The sequence below is a fragment of the Vipera berus genome (genome assembly GCF_964194415.1).
Source record: "Vipera berus genome assembly, chromosome: 3".
Lineage (NCBI taxonomy): Eukaryota > Metazoa > Chordata > Lepidosauria > Squamata > Viperidae > Vipera > Vipera berus.
The window spans coordinates 70,107,131-70,125,497 of NC_138204.1; the positions used below are offsets into that span (position 1 = coordinate 70,107,131).

An 18,367-nucleotide genomic window follows, 5' to 3' on the forward strand; every position below is an offset into this window, starting at 1 on the left:
GAACACAGTATTTTACCATAGTTACCAGAGATAAACAAATCCTTACTTGAGAAAGCAAACTTGCCGATATTTTGTGCCAAGATACTGTACTGAAATCAATCATAGACTGACATGAGAAGAACTTTGTGACTACAGGCAGCTAGCTCTTCCTTTACAACTGTAATTGAGCCTGCAATTTCAATTGTAAGTCATGATGGTTATTAAACTGCTCATCATGTGACCGTGCCCAATTTTATGACCTTTTTGCAGCAGTTCTTAAGCAAACTCCACAATTATTAAGCAAAGGCATTGTTTGCTATTGTGTTGGAAATCAGACGTAAACACCAGTTTCCAGCAAAAATATTATCAATCGTGATCACCTACCCATGGGACACTGCAAACAGTCATTGCAAACTAGGCCAGTTGCCAAGTCCCCAAAATGCACACATGACTGCACTGGGGAGTGGTTGCTGGAACTTCAAATCTGAGTCATAAGTGTATGAATCCATTGTAACTTTGAGTGATCACTAAGCAACTGGTTGTAGGTCAATGACTATCTGCAGAATTAATTTGTGCTTAATAATAACCAAGTATGACAGCAGGGAAATACCGTAATCCTGCATTACAGATGAACAACTAAAAAACATGACAAGCTTTCTTTCTCCTACCACTATAAAAGTAAGAGGAAGCAAGACAATTTAATTTCTGATACTGGACAGAGAAACTAGATATATCTGCTATATACACTATTTCTCTACAAGCAAGATCATTTGTAAATAAAGTTATCTTTGAACCCCAAGTAGCCAAATATGACTCACCACTCCTCTCTTTGTGCTAGAATTGTTAAACTGATCGCTGTCTTCTATATTTAAATTCTAATCCTTTTCTTTTTTTTGGAGATTTGAAATAATTTTAATCTCATTTTCATGTACTTCTTATCCATAGCGTATTAATTGCTGCAAACCACGTTGAAGCAGAACTTTGACCTTGAGCCCAGACTGTGTAATTCATTTTTTTTAAAAAAAAATTGTTGCAAATATATTTCCTTCAGTGCACCTTGGATATAACAAAAATTATTACATTATTATTTCAATGTAATAATAAATAAAAGTTGATGGTAATTCTGATTTTAAGTGGGTGCATCTGATCTCTAATCAACATGCCAAAGAATAATAGTCTGGATATTAATGAGGAAGTTGACTATCCAATTATGTCTGAATCTAAACTCCTAATTTGTCACCTCCCTGAAATTCATTTGAAACTGATTACCTATTTCCTGTTCACACAGGGGAACAATATGCCAAGGTGTGTTATAATTTGAGCAAGAAAACGTTCCTTTTATAACCTGGAAGCATATCCTTTACGTGGCTATGAACAGCAGCCAATAATATTATGAAAAGGTAAGGGAGCAATTTTTAATTTTACTTTAATTTTAGGGTTGCAGGTCATGTCATCAGATCTACAGGATCATTAAACTGATGTAAGATTTAAACTGGAATGAGGCAGGGTTAAGGGAGGGGAAAAACAATTGCTTAAGCAGATGCAGGTTACATATGAGAGGGATTAAATACCTTATGCATTAAAAATGGTAATGTGTTAAAAATCAATTACATTTGAGACCGTTTAAGATTGCCTAAAGCCAAAAATTTCAAAAAACCTTTTAATAAAGTATGTTATTGGGGGTTTTTTTAGCCCTCCTGATCACTTTTCTCCACTTATGACCGTTTACAATATCATTTCTGAGCTAAAGTGATTAGAATTGTACACAGTAAATACTATGGCCACAGTATGTATGCATCGGTGTGCCGACGTGCACATTTAAACAAAAAACAATTATCTGCCCTTCGTTTAATTGGTTTCCATCGTAGAGGTTTTTTTAAATAACTGCAATATTACTGATGCAATTACATCACTAATTGCATCAGTATAATTGACTGTCAAGGCTATATGAGTAAATCTCACCTGTTATCTTTTTTGGAGGAAGGCCCCTGAGGTACAAATCATATGCAGTTTGTAATTTTGGGGGAAGGTGGTAAAATATGCATATCGGTCTTGTCCCAGAATAGTTACTTTATTTGAGGAATAAATCTTGTTACTTAATTAACATCCGCACATTATGAAATTTGCCCTACAGTTATTGTCCGTGATATTCTTTTAGCAAACGAAGAGATTTATTCTGCAGCCCTGAAGTAGCATCATATTAACACTCTTCCTGTTTCAGTTATGACAGACCTCAGGATACAAACTTAAAAGACTGGTCAGCCTACACAAAAATCTTTGAAAGAGAATTCTGAGCGCTATTTTTAGTCTTCTAGGCTGCAGTGGGAGGGGAGTGGGGAATAAGCATAGCAATTCGGCTGAAACTCTAGCACAGGGGTGTCAAACTCAATTTCATTGAGGGCCGCATCAGCATTGCGGTTGCCCTCAGGGGGCCAGGTGGGCATGGCCAGGGTGGGCATGGCCTACTGGGTGGGCGTGGCTAGAGTGCATATGGCCTACTGGGTGGGCGTGGCCAGCTCTACATCGTTCGCATCAAGGGTGCCTATGGGGGCCTGGGCAGAAGTGGGACAGATCTGAGGGTCTCTGGCAGAAGGAGGGTCTCTGGGCCAGGGCCAAGGCAGTGGGGGCCGTTCCCTCACTGTTTCCAGGATGGCTTTGCGGGCCACATGAAACCACTTCACGGGCCGGATCCGGCCCCCAGGCCTTGTGTTTGACATGTCTGCTCTAGCAATTTGAGGCTCTTCTTTTATAACCGAGTTAAAAATATCAACAGCTTCCACCAATGCAACATTACACTGATTTTGCTCTAAGAGTAAGACTAATACGATAAAAGTAACACCAGAAAGCCAAATTTTCTTGTAGCTTGTAGATTTATATAATTTATAAACTTTATAAAGATTTATAAAAGCAGAACTTTTGCAAGCCACTGCATTTTGTACCAACTGAAACTTCCAGATACTCTTCAAGAGCAGTCCCATGTACAGTGCACTACAATAGTTAAACCTGGGAGGTGACCCAGGGCGTGGGAAACTGTTAGTCCAGCAAGGGCATAGTTGGTACACAACACGGCAAAGGCCTTCCTGGCCACAATTGCCACTTGCTCAAGCAGGAGATGCAAGTCCGAGAGGACCTCCAAATTATGCACTGGAGAAAAATTGCTGGAAATATTTCAATAAATCTGACTCGATTTTACAACCATTTTGGGTGTGGTCATTGAGGAAACACCACAGACATTAAACAAACACCACAGGTGTTAAGCAAACCAATAATCTGTATGGGCACAGTTTCTCCAAAATCCAGAAGTGCTTATTTTCAGCAAAACCATCATAAAACACAATTACAGTCCTTCTCTCCAACAGCTAAACATGATTAGCCTAGAGATATCTATCTACATTTTATCTTCACAAGAACAAAATAGGTTCAGCTGAGAGAGTAACTAAATTTAAATCCATCCATGGAATGTCTATAATTAAAGAAACTTGAATAGGAACTCCATCTCACATAGCCCAACATTTAAAACAGTTCTGGCTTTATTAACATAAACAGAGTTGGTCATAGAAATATGAAATAAAATTAGGTGTTGTGAAGGAAAGTGCTATCAACCTCACTTGAAGAATGAGAAAGAAAGAGCAAAATATTGATGACTTTCAGAAAAGATTACACAGTCCTTCAAAAAACATGAGAAGGCATTGTTGTTGTTGTTGTTAGCTGCGAAGTCGTGTCCGACCCATCGCGACCCCATGGACAATGTTCCTCCAGGCCTTCCTGTCCTCTACCATCTTCTGGAGTCCACCTAGGCTTACGCCTACTGCTTCAGTGACTCCATCCAGCCACCTCATTCTCTGTCGTCCCCTTCTTCTCTTGCCCTCAACCTTTCCCAGCATTAGGCTCTTCTCCAGTGAGTCCTTCCTTCTCATTAAGTGGCCAAAGTATTTGAGTTTCAGCTTCAGGATCTGGCCTTCTAAAGAGCAGTCAGGGTTGAACTCCTCTAGGACTGACCGGTTTGATTGCCTTGCAGTCCAAGGGACTCGCAGGAGTCTTCTCCAGCACCATAGTTCAAAGGCCTCAATTCTTTGGCGCTCAGCCTTTCTTATGGTCCAACTTTCACTGTCATACATTGCAACTGGGAAGACCATAGCCTTGACTATACGCACTTTTGTTGACAGGGTGATGTCTCTGCTTTTTAGTGTGCTGTCTAGATTTGCCATGGCTTTCTTCCCAAGGAGCAAGCATCAGGGGCTACCACAAAGAAGAGGGAGTCAAGCTATTCTCCAAAGGACCTGAAAGCAGGACAAGAAGCAACGGATGGAAACTAGTCAAGGAGAGAAGCAACCTAGAACTAAGGAGAAACTTCCTGACAGTTAGAACAATTAACCAGTGGAACAACCTGCCTCCAGAGGTGGTGAATGCTCCAACACTGGAGGCTTTTAAGAAGAGACTGGACAGCCATCTGCCTGAAATGGTATAGGGTTTCCTGCCTGAGCAGGGGGTTGGACTAGATGACCTCCAAGGTCCCTTCCAACATTATTATATTATATTATATTATATTATATTATATTATATTATATTATATTATATTATATTATATTATATTATTATATTATATTATATTATATTATATTATATTATATTATATTATATTATATTATATTATATTATATTATATTATATTATATTATATTATATTATATTATATTATATTATTATATTATATATTATATTATCTTGACTACAGTCCCCATCTGCAGTGATCTTGGAGCCCAGGAAAATAAAATCTGTCACTACCTCAATTTCTTCCCCATCTTTTTGCCAGGAATTGAGAGGGCTGGATGCCATGATCTTGGTTTTCTTAATCTTAAGTTTCAAGCCAACTTTTTTCTGCAATTAGAGTGGTATCATCTGCATATCTTAGGTTGTTGATATTTCTCCTAGCAATCTTAATTCCAACTTTTGATTCATCTAGCCCTGCCTTTCGCATGATGTGGTCTGCATATAAGTTAAATAGGCAGGGCGACAGCATACAGTCTTGCTGGACTCCTTTCCCAATTTTGAACCAATCAGTGGTTCCGTGTCCAGTTCTCACTGTTGCTTCTAGGCCCACATATAGGTTTCTCAAGAGACAAATAAGATGTTCTGGTACTCCCACCTCTTTAAGAACTTGCCACAGTTTGTTGTGATCCACACAATCAAAGGCTTTAGCATAGTCAATGAAGCAGAAGTAGATGTTTTTCTGGAACTCAGCTTTCTCCATGATCCAGCGTATCTTGGCAATTTGATCTCTAGTTCCTCTGCCTCTTCGAAATCCTACCTGTACTTCTGGTAGTTCTCGATCCACATACTGCTGGAGTCTAGCTTGTAGGATTTTAAGCATGACTTTACTAGCATGAGAAATGAGTGCAATGGTGCGATAGTTTGAACATTCTTTGGCACTGCCTTTCTTTGGCATTGGAATGTAAACTGATCTTTTCCAATCCTGTGGCCACTGTTGAGTTTTCCAAATTTGCTGGCAAATTGAGTGTAGCACTTTTACTGCATCGTCTTTTAAGATTTTGAATAGCTCAGCTGGAATACTGTCACCTCCACTAGCTTTGTTGTTGCTCAGCTTTTCTAAGGCCCACTTCACTTTACATTCTAGGATGTCTGGCTTAAGGTCAGTGACCACCTCATCGTGGTTATCAGGGATGTTAAGCTCGTTCTTGTATAGTTCTTCTGTATAATTTTGTCACCTCTTCTTAATCTCTTCTGCCTTTGTTAGGTCCCTGCCATTTTGGTCCTTTATCATGCCCATTTTTGCATGAAACGTTCCCTTCATCTCTCCAATTTTCTTGGATAGATCTCTGGTCCTCCCTATTCTATTGTTTTCTTCTATTTCTTTACACTGTTCATTTAAGAAGGCATTCTTATCTCTTCTAGCTATTCTCTGGAATTCTGCATTCAATTGGGCGTATCTTTCTTTTTCTCCCTTGCCTTTTGCTTCCCTCCTTTCCTCAGCTATTTGCAAAGCTTCCTCAGACAGCCATTTTGCTTTCTTGCATTTCTTTTTCTTTGGGATGCTTTTAGTTGCTACCTGTTGTACAATGTTGTGAACCTCTGTCCATAGTTCTTCAGGCACTCTGTCTATCAGATCTAATTCCTTAAATCTATTTGTCACCTCTACTTTATATTCAACAGGGATATGATTTAATTCATTCCTGGGTGGCCTAGTACTTTTCCCTACTTTCTTCAGTTTAAGCCTAAATTTTGCAATGAGAAGCTCAAGGTCTGAGCCACAGTCAGCTCCTGGTCTTGTTTTTACTGACTGTATAGAGCTTCTCCATCTTTGGCTGCAAAGCACATAGTCAATCTGATTTCTGTGTTGACCGTCTGGTGATGTCCATGTGTAGAGCCATCTCTTGGGTTGTTGGAAAAGAGTGTTTGCTATGACCATCGTATTCTCTTGACAAAATTCTATCAGCCTGTGCCCTACTTCATTTTGTACTCCAAGGCCAAACTTGCGTGTTATTCCGGTTATCTTTTGGCTTCCTACTTTAGCATTCCAATCCCCCATGATGATAAGGACATCATTTTTGGTGTTAGTTCTATAAGGTGCTGTAGGGCTTCATAGAACTGGTCAATTTCATCCTCTTCAGCACCGGTAGTTGGGGCATAGACTTGGACTACTGTGATATTAAATGGTTTGCCTTGGATTCGAACTGAGATCATTCTGTCATTTTGGGGATTGTATCCCAGTATTGCTTTTCCTACTCTTTTATTGACTATGAAGGCTACTCCATTTCTTCTGAGGGATTCTTGCCCGCAGTAGTATACCTGATGGTCATCTGAATTAAATTCACCCATTCCTGTCCATTTTGGTTCGCTGATTCCTAAGATGTCAATGTTCAGTCTTGTCATCTCTTGCCTGACCACATCTAGCTTGCCTTGATTCATGGGTCTTACATTCCAGGTTCCTATGGAGAAAAAATCTTTACAGCATCAGACTTTCCTTTCACCACCAGATACATCCACAGCTGAGCATCCTTTCGGCTTTGGCCCAGTCGCTTCATTCTTTCTGGTGCTACTAGTACTAGCCCTCTGCTCTTCCCCAGTAGCATATTGGATGCCTTCTGACCTGAAGGGCTCATCTTCCAACATCATATCGTTTTGCCTTTTGGTACTGTCCATAGGGTTTTCATGGCAAAGATACTGGAGTGGGTTGCCATTTCCTTCTCCAGTGGATCACATTTTGTCAGAACTCTCTGCTATGACCTGTCTGTCTTGGGTGGCCCTCCATGGCATAGCTCATAGCTTCACTGAATTACGCAAGCCCCTTCGCCACGACAAGGCAGTAATCCATGAAGGGGGAGAAGGCATTAGAAACTTAAAATAACCCCATTTTAAATTTATTTGGTATAAGGTGGGACGGAGACAAACTCGGACAGGATTTTAAGATTCTGTTATTCTACCTTACAATAACTAACTCATGCCTGTTTCTTTACTTGCCTTTCTTAATAATTACAGTTCTTACCTTCTGGTGACTTCCATGGATATATCTATGAAATTTTCTTGGCATAATATTAGAATTGTTTTTTTTTCAATTTTCCATTTTAATCAAACCTTGAATTCACAGTTTTTCCCCCATGCGATTAGGAGACACAATTAACCAAGATTAGCTAAATACTGAGACTATGAAATTATTGTTTATTCTACATTAGGAATGCCAGATCTGAGTACCCATTTTAAGAAAGCCAATGACTTATAGAAGTATATTAATCTTAATCTTAATCTTAATCTTAATCCCATTTATATCCCGCCCTTCTCCGAAGACTCAGGGCGGCTTACAATTTAAGCACAAACCAATGTGCTTAGCAGTAGCCTTCATTCTATGTATATGCCTGCTAATTAGGGCTTTCGCCCTCCCCAAGCGGCATAATTACAAAATCAGCTTAATTGCCCCCAACAATCTGGGTCCTCATTTTACCTACCTGGAAAGGATGGAAGGCTGAGTCAACCTTGAGCCTGGTGGGACTCGAACCTGCACTAATTGCAGGCAGCTGGTATTACTTTAGGAGGTATTAGCCCACTGCTAATGGAGTCTAGAATACTTAGGAAAGCTGAAGAATAATTAGTTGTCTGGAGATGACTAGAGAGATATATAGTAATGGGCATCAAATGTTTGAAAAATTCTCATGCAAAAGATAGAGCAGAGCTATTCTCTGTTTCAGCACATGCTCAAAGTTTACTACAGATAACAATAGTTGGAGAGAGATTAGCTGAGGCTTCTGGGCTGTTATTGTTATTTTTTCTTCATTTTGAACATAATCCTTTTTATAAAAATCAGGGGATAACTAAAAAAGCCAGACTGTTTGGAAAGACTGTTGCTTTGCCAAATGAAAAAAAAAGGCTCCATCCCTAAGGTCTTAGTTCTAGAGAACAAACTTGTATTATCCAGTGGCTAAACTTTATGCTAACCTTGGCATTAAGATAAAAGTACAGATGTGTGCACATATGGTTATATCAGTGGACAAATGGGGATTACATGAGAAAGGCACTTTTTGGAAGCAATTAATTTCCACTTATTCAGTTTTATTAGGATGGGGATCACCTTACCAGATGTCTGAGGGAGGCACTGTTGAGCCTCACAAAAGAGGATGATCAGATAACGATAGGCAATTTTAGCTCTTATAAGAAAAATTCAATCAAAATAAGATTTGGATCAATGGCGTACAGTAGTCCTCAACAACCGTTTGAAGTTACACTGGGCTAAGCGAATGGTGCTTACAACTGGTCTTCATCCCAACATCCTCGTGATCATGATCCAGGTGCTGGGGAACCAGCCCGCATCCCACAATCACATGATCACCATTTGCAACTTTGCCTGCCGGCTTCCCACAAGAAAAATCAATGGGGAAACCAATTGGGAAAGTTATAGGCTGCTCCTGCCACTGCTTCTCCCAAAGAGTCTGGCTACAGAGAAGATGATTCCAGGAATCTTGTGTGCAACAGCAGCACCCTCCCACTTGCACTCTGCAGCATCCATCCACTTGCACTCATGCTACATCAGACACCCGTGTAGGCAGCAGCTACCCGCACACGCACTTGGTGCAATTGTACCATGGCATCCATGTGCATGCCTTCCTGCAGTTGGCAGCAACCCACCCAGCCCAACCGTACTCACGCCTTTGCTGTAGGAATTGTTTACCCAACCAGCCTGCTTGCGAGCCACCCAGGACTATTTGAACGTATTTCTACTTTGTCTGGACTAATTCTCAATTAATTACAGGTAGCTAAAATTAATTACGTTTCCTGCAGACAGCTTTAAAAGCAGGCATTGGAAAAAAAATATGTCATCACTAGTAGTAATGTACTGCAGAATTCTGCATAGCATTTCCCGGCAGTTTCAAGGTGGTATTAAAAGGCTCAAGTCAGATGTCTGAAGACCTTTACTCCAAACTCAAGATAAGAGTTACTACAAGACACTTGACCGTTAGCAAAATTTAGAACCCTTACAAAATGATGCCTTCAACCAACTTTGTGAGAAACCCAGAGGATAAGGATAAAATAGTTAAGAGCATCCAAATTCATTGATAATTTCAGTAAAATGCAGACTATCTAGTTCTCACAGAAATGATTTTTTTTTTGTTTATTAACCAAATTTGTATATTCACCCTTTCACAAATAGCTACTCTGGGCAAATTAAACAACAAATGTAAAAAAATATAAAATTCACATTAAAAAATTATAAAAAATAATATAAAAACCTTAGGCAGAGAAAGAATAAAAATAGCTACCTCAGTAATGAAGCCATCAAGGCATGTCTTCAGAGTTGCAGATCTGATAAGATAAACAGGTCTTGAGGAATTTCCAGAATGTCAAGAGATGGAGCCAAGCTAGTGTTGGAGGAAGAATGTTCCATAAGGCAAGCACCAAGGTAGAGAATACGCATCTCCTAGAACAGGGATCTTCAAACTCGGCCCTTTTATGACTCATGGACTTCAACTCCCAGAATTCCTCAGCCAGCATGCCTGGCTGAGAAATTCTGGGAGTTGAAGTCCATGAGTCATAAAAGGGCCGAGTTTGAAGACCTCTGTCCTAGAACCTACCAAATGTAGGCGCCTAGCTGATGATTCTCGGAGCATGCCAAATTTGTATATTCACCCTTTCACAAATAGCTACTCTGGGCAAATTAAACAACAAATGTAAAAAAATATAAAATTCACATTAAAAAATTATAAAAAATAATATAAAAACCTTAGGCAGAGAAAGAATAAAAATAGCTACCTCAGTAATGAAGCCATCAAGGCATGTCTTCAGAGTTGCAGATCTGATAAGATAAACAGGTCTTGAGGAATTTCCAGAATGTCAAGAGATGGAGCCAAGCTAGTGTTGGAGAAAGAATGTTCCATAAGGCAAGCACCAAGGTAGAGAATACGCATCTCCTAGAACAGGGATCTTCAAACTCGGCCCTTTTATGACTCATGGACTTCAACTCCCAGAATTCCTCAGCCAGCATGCCTGGCTGAGAAATTCTGGGAGTTGAAGTCCATGAGTCATAAAAGGGCCGAGTTTGAAGACCTCTGTCCTAGAACCTACCAAATGTAGGCGCCTAGCTGATGATTCTCGTAGCATGCCGTCTCTGGCAGATCTCATGTGATATGCTAATGCAGAGGTCTCCAACCTTTTGGGGCTCGCGGACCGGAGGGGAGGAGAGCAGTTTCAAAATTGGTGAGCGTGTGCACGTGCACGCACGGGGCCACAAACACTGCTGCAGCACTAGCCGTTCATGCATGGGGGATGTGCTGGTGCTGTGCGCATGCACGAACGGCCATGTAACCCCTGTGGCAGCTAGCGGCCCTGTTCACGCATACGCAAACAGGTCACGCAACCCACCCGGGCTCGGCCTGTTTGTGCCTTTGCAAATAGCCGTGGACACCTGCCCCACGCTAGTGTCTGCGTTTGCGCCTGCATACATTTGCGAATGGGGCCGCAGGTGCTAGCGCAAGTGGGGGGAAATGCATGCCCATGCGAGCGCGCACCAGCAATCCATTTCCGTGGCCCACTGGCCAGGAGCCTGTAGCCCGGCCAGGTTGGGGATGCTATGCTAATGTAATCAGGGAGAGGTGATCCCTCAGTCCATGCCATGAAGGACTTTAAAGGTTAAAACCAACACCTTGAACTGGATGTGGGAATAAACTGGCAATCAATGCAGCTTGTGAGGCAGAGATATAGCATGCACTGTTCTAGGAATGCAGATACCGCTTCTCACTATCAGCTTGAGGTTTCCAGGCATTATTCTGTATCTATTTTATGCCCCTCAGTTATAAGACTAAGTTATTGGAAAGTAATCTGCCTCCCTATTCCTCTCCAACTTGTTTCAAAATCTGGCCTCCTGCTGTCCCATATTCCCCACCCACATAGCAATACAGATCCAAGCACAAGAATTGCAACTGCAGCTAAAAATAATCAAACGCAACTCACTCATTCTTGAACTTCTTTGGGCCACAATTTAGGTCTGTTGCCCAAAGGTTCATATTTTATCTCAAAGTAACTGGGTCCCACGCCAGAAAGGCCTTTAAAGATCAAAAACAGCACTTTGGATTTTACCCAGAACTAAATTGGCAACTGATGCAGCACTCAAGAGTAGAGCTGTAATATGTATTTTTCTAGGGCCATACATAACTCTCTGCAGAGTCACATTTCACACCAGCTGAAGCTTCCAGATTTATTTATGTTTCATACTTAACAGCCCATTCCCCTCAGATGCTTTTCAAGGGATGCCCCATGTACAGCACACTGCAGTAGTCCATTGTGGAGAATAACTGGGCATAAATGCCTGAAAGTAGAATCTCACTATCCAGGAAGGGGTACGTTCTTGCACATAACAGGAAACTGTGCAGTTTCCTAGCTAGGACTGCTCCTCCAGCAGAAGTCCCGAGTCTAAAAGGACTCCCAGATTGCGCACCAAGTCTGTCTGGGGCAGTGCTACTGATCCAGTACCAAATATGGTAAAAAGAACCAGATGCGCCCCCTCCAAAATAGCATCACTCTGTCTTGCCAGGGGTTCAGTTGAAGCCATCTAAAACCCTACAACCTCCATGCACGGGGACAGTACTTCAACGGCATCGCCTAATCTGTTATTTAGTTATTTTTGTGTTTCTACTCACATCTATGATGTCTTTTTTTTATCAGTCCCTTTTTTTAGGCTTCCATCACATTAGAAATTTAATCAGTTTTTCTAAATTATCAGTCTTGTTTATAAAACTGCCCATATCCTTCTTGCTTGTAAATTAACCTCTTAAAAACATATTAACTGTTTAAATTTTTCATTCGATAGACAGACAGACAGATAACCTTTGTCGTCATTTTTTACTGTGGGAACACTTTAAAAATGAAATTGTGTTTCCTGCTCTCAAAAGTGTATACATATGTAACACACACATAAATATGCTATATACAACATATGTATATACCTACACCCTTAGCGTATAAATATTATATCACTGTCCATCTTGAAAACATAGCGGAAAGAAGCAGCTTGACAGTTCACAAGGTTAATACTGTATGGAACAAAACTGTGACTGAATCTGGATGTTCTGCTTTGGATACCACAAAGCCTCCTCCCAGAAGGTAATAAGAAAACAGGTTGTGAAGAAGATGTGCAGTGTACCAGACAATCCTGTGGACCTTGCTCAAGCAACACTTATATGCTATGTCCTGGAGAGAAGGGAGTGAACTGCCAATAAACCTTTCTGCCATCCTCGCCACTCACTGCACCGCCTTCCTGTCTGAAGCAGTGATGCTTCCAAATCAGACGGTAATGCAATATGACAGGATGCTCTGGATCTTCCCTCTGGAAAGTGGTAAGGACAGGGGAAGGAAGATATACTTTTCTCATGCAATGCAGAAAGTGCAGGCGCTGCTGTGCCCGCTTCACCAATGCCTCGCTGTTGAGCGACCAAGCCAGCCTATTCGTTAGCTGCATGCCCAGAAATTTGATGCTGCCCACCATCTCCACAGGTGAATCATTAATCCATAGAGGGCGTGTGGCTGTGCCTGCCTTTTCTGAATATTCTCTAATACAGAAAATACCATTTCAGCTAAAACACTACGTTGTGCATAACAAGTCTGATATATTTCATAGATATTGTCTTGTTTTTCCTGCTTCATTGCTACAACAAGGAGTCTTTGGTGCTCTCTGAGCTTGGTTATTTTCTTGCAGACATTACCCAAACTTGCTACAAATATTTCAGACCCCAAATGACATACATAAGAATGTTATATTTTAGTGTCCTATGGATGGCAAAGCAGTATAATTGTTAGAATATATTAATCAATATTAGCATATTGCAGGATCCAATCCAATCACTGGGACCAGAGGATTATTCTTCCATACTTTGGGATATGTGCTGGAGCCCACCCTCGGGAAACTTCTCTCTCTCCTGAATGTGAAAAGTTCCTGAGGATGTGCTGCAGCATAAGTCCGAAAGCTTGGAAGAATAAGCCTCTAGTCCTGGTGACCGACTCTTGGATCCTGCAACATTATCCTGGGTCACATATATTTGCCTTCATTTGCAATATTAGCATATGACATAAATTGGGATACTCAAACTTACAAAAAAGGACTGAACAGTCCTTTTACATGGAAACCTGTTATAGTAACACTGTTATTCATCAACATAGGTTATTATGAACCCTTCAAAAATGATCTCATTATCTTAAAGGTTTACATAAAGCCTTTCCACTGAAGCCCATAAACTAAACCATATACTGTAGCCTAATTCAAGGTTCAACAAAAGCACAGCAAGTCTTCTGTTTTACAATAACATTTAAATGGCTTCAGCTTGAAGTCTGTTTTCCTACATTGTCCCTTAGAAAGAAGAAACATCTATTTTTCACAGAAAGGCAGCTGTAAGTTCACACAGTGATATTCAGCCATTCTTCATAAGGATATAAATTATACATATATACTTGAATAGACAGGAAGCACGCAGGATGTGGGTTATACTTCTAGTCACAGCAAAATAGCATTTTATGGTCAATCATAAGTACATTTGGTGTAGTGGTTAAAGAATCAAGCTAGAAACCAGGAGACCGTGGTTCTAGCCCCATTTTAGGCAAAGCCAGCTTCGGCTAGTCACTCTTGCTCAGCCCTAAGCAATGGCAAAACACTTCCGAAAATCTTGCCAAGGAAACTGCAGGGACTTGTCCTGGCAGTCACCAAGAATCAATACTGAGTTGAAGGAAAGCACAAAGTAAAAATGCAAAAGAAGCCCCACATATTTCAAGGGATCTTGTATAGCAGGCATGTCAAACTTGCGACGTCATGTGACGTCGCGCAATGTATTGGGACTTTCTTCCCATTGCTGCCAATGGGGTGGGCGCAATTTCGGCGTGACGCATCCGGCCCATGGGCCAGCAGTTCGACAGTTGTATAGAAATAAAGTCTAAACTTTATTTTTAATAGAGGCCTACAGAAAAGTTCCTGATTTCTATATTCAATAATATAATTTCCTAATACTTTATACTGGAAAAATTTAAAGAGATGGGAAAGAACTAATAGTTACTCAATTCTGCCATTTTCTACCAGTTAGCAATACTATTTTAATATTTTCTAATTTTAACATCAGCACTTGCAGATAGCCATGACAAACCCCAACATGATGAAATGTGTAATGTCACAACACAAACCCCATACTTTTTATTTGCATCATGGCCTTACATATAAGTACATATATAGTCGGCATTTGGGTCACATGCGTTTTTTTCACTTGCCCATCTCTGATTTTTAATCAATAACAGGACGAACAATCTCTTTCCTCCAAGCCAAGTTTTACAAATTGGAAAAGACATCCTGGAATTGAATGTACCATTTGTGCATCATTTTCTACATAAGACAAATGGTGCCTTTTATTTTTTTGGCTACGTTACTATGGAGCCTTTTTTTCCCCATGACAAAATTCCTATTCTGCAAGGCTGAGAAGGCATTGGTTCCTTTCCTCATTATCTTCCTTATTTGTTTTGGACTGACATATCTTTCCTTACTCCCACTATATGCAAGGAATTGCCTAGTGGGATTTAAAACAATATTAAGCCTACTTTGCACATAATTCAAAAGTATACATCATAAATAAAAGTACAAATCAATATCACATAATAAAACAAAGTATAAAAACCGCAATTCAAGACAACATAAACACACAAATGCTAGAAGGAAAAAAAAAGAACTAAAAAACCCAACTCATCCAGCAAGTCTTTTACTCTCACACTCAATACTTGGGTGAAAAAAATCCACAGATCTTTAAAGGCAGGTAAGTTAATTGATCACGGAGGGAGGGATGCTCCTCCAAAAGGCAGGAGCATTCGATTTACAGGTAGTCTTCGACTTACAACAGTTCATTTAGTGACCCTTCCAAGTTACAACAGCACTGGGGAAAGTGGCTTATGACCGTTTTTCACACTTATGACCATTGCAGCATCCCCATGGTCATATGATCAAAATTCAGACGCTTGACAACTGGCTCATATTTATGACACTTGCAATGTCTCGGGGTCATGTGATCATCTTTTATGACCTTCTGACAAGCAAAGTCAATGGGGAAGCCAGATTCACTTAACAACCGTATTACTAATTTAACAACTGCAGTGAGTCACCTAACAACTCTGTCAAGAAAGGTGGAAAAATGGGAGAAAACTCAAATGTTTCAATTAGCAACAGAAATTTGGGGCTCAACTGTGAGGACTACCTGCACCACATTTGCTACTAATTACTCCCCTTAATTCCTACCTACAGCAACCTAAATATGGCTGACTTCTGAGAACACAAAGCCAACCAATCTTCAGGAAACAAAACCCCACAAAAACATCAACCCGAGGGAAAGTGGCTGCAAAAGCTAAATAGATTTTTCCTAAATCCACCATGCCGTCAAGTTAGCGAAGACCACCCACCCTTCTTGCCTTTTTATCAACATTGTCGTGGCCACCGAACAGGAATAGGACACCATAGGAAGAAGTGGGGGGGGGGAAGGAACCCGATCCGATCCTCTCTTTGAGCAAAGTCCAAGAAGACTTGAAGAAACTGAAGCGGACGAGGGGAAGAAGAAGAAGAAGAAGAAGAAGAAGAAGAAGAAGAAGAAGAAGAAGAAGAAGAAGAAGAAGAAGAAGAAGAAGAAGAAGAAGAAGAAGAAGAAGAAGAAGAAGAAGAAGAAGAAGAAGAAGAAGAAGAAGAAGAAGAAGAAGAAGAAGAAGAAGAAGAAGAAGAAGAAGAAGAAGAAGAAGAAGAAGAAGAAGAAGAAGAAGAAGAAGAAGAAGAAGAAGAAGAAGAAGAAGAAGAAGAAGAAGAAGAAGAAGAAGAAGAAGAAGAAGAAGAAGAAGAAGAAGAAGAAGAAGAAGAAGAAGAAGAAGAAGAAGAAGCCGTCTGAAGGGACAACTTTTTATAAACAGGATGTCTGCCATACCCAACCGGAGGGGCTGTTTACAGCCACAGCACGAGAACTTACGTGTAAAAGGGAAGGAAGCGGGTTCGCTTCCCTTTTTCTCCTCCTCCTCCTCCTTTCCTTTCGCTCCCAACTTATCTCACCAACATCCCCAGCCCCGAGGACTCCTCCAATCACCTGGCTCTTCCTATCCCGGGTCAAGCTACCGCCTTCTGAGAAGGGCCCTGCCCTCCCGCGGGAGGAGATGGTGGGGAAGCAAAACGGAGCGCGGAAGGGAGGGCTGGTAGCAGGCAGGCGAACTGCCCGCGCCGCGCAGGGGAAGGGGAAGGGTCTGATTAGCCTGGCTCCTGCCCTCGGGGGACGCGAGGAGGCAGCTCCAGCTTTTGCTCCGGAGGGAGGGAGAGAAGCTGGGGCTGCCCTCCTCGCTGCCCGTCTTCTTTCCCGGGCTCCCCCGTCCGCCCCTTTTGGGGCCACCAGCTGAACCCCGGGCAAAGCCCCCGCTTTCCCCTCCGCCCCCGCGCACTCACCACTTCGGACGTCTCCCAGACGCAAACGGGGTGCGGGCCACCCAGCCCGCACTCACTCCCTGCCCGGCATGCCCTCCCGCCTTGATGGCGGAGAGACGGTGGGGATTTCCAATCGTTGTCGCAGCCCCGGACCGCGTTACATCCGAAATCGACGACGACGAGACGACGACGACGCCCCCGCTAGATGCCGACTGAGTCGCCGAGCGCCAGCGTTCTTCGGTCCCGACGAAAACGCCACCGCTCTCGTTACTCTGCGCATGCGCTGGGGATTGCCCAGAGCAGGCGCACTGAAGACCGCGAAGCGAAGCTGGTCTTTTTTTTTTTTTTTGTTTTGTTTTTTTAACCCGGGGATATCCTATTTCTTAAACGGATATGTCTCTGTTCCAAGATTTCAACCGTAGGTGATTGACCCGACGTCAGCCGCTTTCTTTTACCGCATCACCAGGCAGGCAGTAGCGCATTAAAAATATAAGGAAGAATTGCGACGTGGTCACTCGACTGTCATACCTAAGGGGGAACTAGAACTCGTGATCTCCTGGTTTTCTAGCCTGATGCCTTAATCCAGGGGTCTTCAAACTTGGCCCTTTTATGACTTGTGGACTTCAACTCCCAGAATTCCTCAGCCAGCTTAGGAGTTGAAGTCCACAAGTCATAAAAGGGCCAAGTTTGAAGACCCCTGCCTTAATCACTGCACCAAGCTCATTGTTACGTACCCTTTTTTTCAGTATGTGCCTTCTGAGTCAGTGTTGATGAATGCAAAATGCTTAGATAAATCATTGCACTTTTCTTGGCAAGATTTTCAGATGTGGTTGTCATTGGCTCAATCCGGAGGCTGAGAAAAAGGGACTGGCCCAAAGTCAGCCAGGTGGCTTTCATGCCTAAGAGGGGAGGGGGGAGCTAGAACTTAGGCTCCTGATTTCTAGCCTGGTGACTTATTCTGTTCTGGATGGCAGAAGCACTAGGCAGCATCTTGCAATGAATAGACCTGTGGGATTACATAAACCAAGAAAGTGTTTCTTAAAAGTGTATGCCTGGAAGTCCCCAAGACCCTCTCAGGAGTCCTTGAAATCAAAATTATTTGCTAGCCGATGTTGAAAAATAATTCAATATTAAAATCCCATCAAACATTGTAAAAAGCAGTAGCAGCAGCTAATGCATCAATTTTGTAAGCTGCCCAGAGCTGTGTTTAACGTGGGCAGCCATACAAACCTTTTAAATAAATAAATTTAATTTTTAACACAGTAAATATAAATAAACATAACATATACAAACAAGCTCTCTTAAGAATCAGTTTGATTTAGTGGTTAAGTCATCGGGCTAGAAACAGGGAGACCATGAATTCTAATCCTATAAAGAATAGAATAGAATAGAATAGAATAGAATAGAATAGAATAGAATAGAATAGAATAGAATAGAATAGAATAGAATAGACTTCGGGGATCTTCTAGCCCA

At 41.5% G+C, this 18,367-nt stretch overlaps 1 protein-coding gene across 5 annotated transcripts in view; it reads right to left on the reverse strand.

Moving 5' to 3' along the window:
• JAK1 (Janus kinase 1) overlaps nucleotides 1-17,513 on the reverse strand; it is a 67,787-nt gene extending 50,274 nt beyond the window's left edge. For 2 of the 5 annotated variants that reach the window (XM_081326101.1, XM_081326103.1), the window contains exon 1: nucleotides 16,916-17,513. The gene's annotated coding sequence lies outside the window, so the exon portion shown is untranslated. Of the gene's footprint in view, nucleotides 1-9,746; nucleotides 10,322-16,451; nucleotides 16,473-16,915 lie in introns of those variants that run through there. The other 3 variants (XM_081326104.1, XM_081326102.1, XM_081326105.1) reach the window with 2 other exon arrangements.
• Nucleotides 17,514-18,367: the final 854 nt, after the last annotated feature.